At 38.4% G+C, this 1,163-nt stretch overlaps 1 protein-coding gene across 1 annotated transcript in view; it reads left to right on the plus strand.

The window, feature by feature from the left end:
• c3h16orf87 (chromosome 3 C16orf87 homolog) overlaps positions 1 to 33 on the plus strand; it is an 11,920-nt gene extending 11,887 nt beyond the window's left edge. The window contains exon 4 of the mRNA XM_031287073.2: positions 1 to 33. This exon is cut by the window's left edge and continues 964 nt beyond it. The gene's annotated coding sequence lies outside the window, so the exon portion shown is untranslated.
• Positions 34 to 1,163: the final 1,130 nt, after the last annotated feature.

Raw genomic sequence — 1,163 nt, forward strand, 5'->3', positions numbered from 1 at the left:
AAAATAAAATAAATTATCAATATGTCCAACTTTTATTCAATCAGCAATTATTGTTGGTTAATTGATGCTCTGTCGCCGTAAGAGAATATATATATATATATATATATATATATATACACACACACACACACACACACACACACACACACACACACACACACACACACACACACACACACATTTCATGCAAAGACACTGTCCACCCAGAATATGACAGACTGTTGGGGCACAAACATCCTTCTTGTCCCATGTGTTACCAGAGGGTTTGGTTCTGTTACTTCACAATAATGACAATTGAATACGATTATTGAACACTTTACTCAGGTATCTGCACTGTTGAAAATTAATACATTTAGATAATCATGGCTCCTGAAAGTTTGTTCAACCAAATATTTATTAATTTTTATAATTATTTTTTTGGGCATTTTTAGGCCTTTATGACAGGACAGCTTAGACATGAAATGGGAGAGAGAAGGAAATGACATTCAGCAAAGGGCTGCAGGTGAACCTGCTGAGCCTCTGTATATGGGCACGCTCTATATTTCAAAGTAAGGCCAACTATTTTACCATTAAACACACATATGTGGGTTAAATCCAGCGGAGAACATGGGGAACTATGATGCTGTGGAGGAGGAAAAAAAGGAATAAAACAAACCCATCTTCACTGAAACCAAGCTGTGGATGATTTTGGATCCAAAATTGAACTTTTAATGTAGTTCCTGAATGTATCACATGGGTCAGAAATGTTAGCGTTATGTTAAAGGGCAACTATTATATAGCATTTTCAGGATTATACTTGCATTTTGTTTGTACTAGAATTGTGTACATGCTTTAATGTTAAAAAAACACTTACCTGTATTCACCCTCTGTATGAGACGCTCTGTAGGAGCGCTTGTCTCTTTAATCCCTCCTCCCGAAAAAGCCCAGTCTACTCTGATTGGCCAGCACGCTTCCTGGAATGTCCGGAGCCTCTGCTCCATGTTTCACTATAGTCCGGATGATATGTGCCAAATTTGAGCATGGAAAGCATGGAATTTGGGTACACTTGTACAGTTTGGGGTGCCAAACATTTTCAGAAAGGGAGCCATCCCAAAAACGCCTCGTGGTGGCCATGGTTGCCATTTTACTTTCCACAATAACCGAATGATGTTTTTCATCACATC

Source organism: Sander lucioperca, chromosome 3 (genome assembly GCF_008315115.2).
Source record: "Sander lucioperca isolate FBNREF2018 chromosome 3, SLUC_FBN_1.2, whole genome shotgun sequence".
NCBI classification, from domain to species: domain Eukaryota; kingdom Metazoa; phylum Chordata; class Actinopteri; order Perciformes; family Percidae; genus Sander; species Sander lucioperca.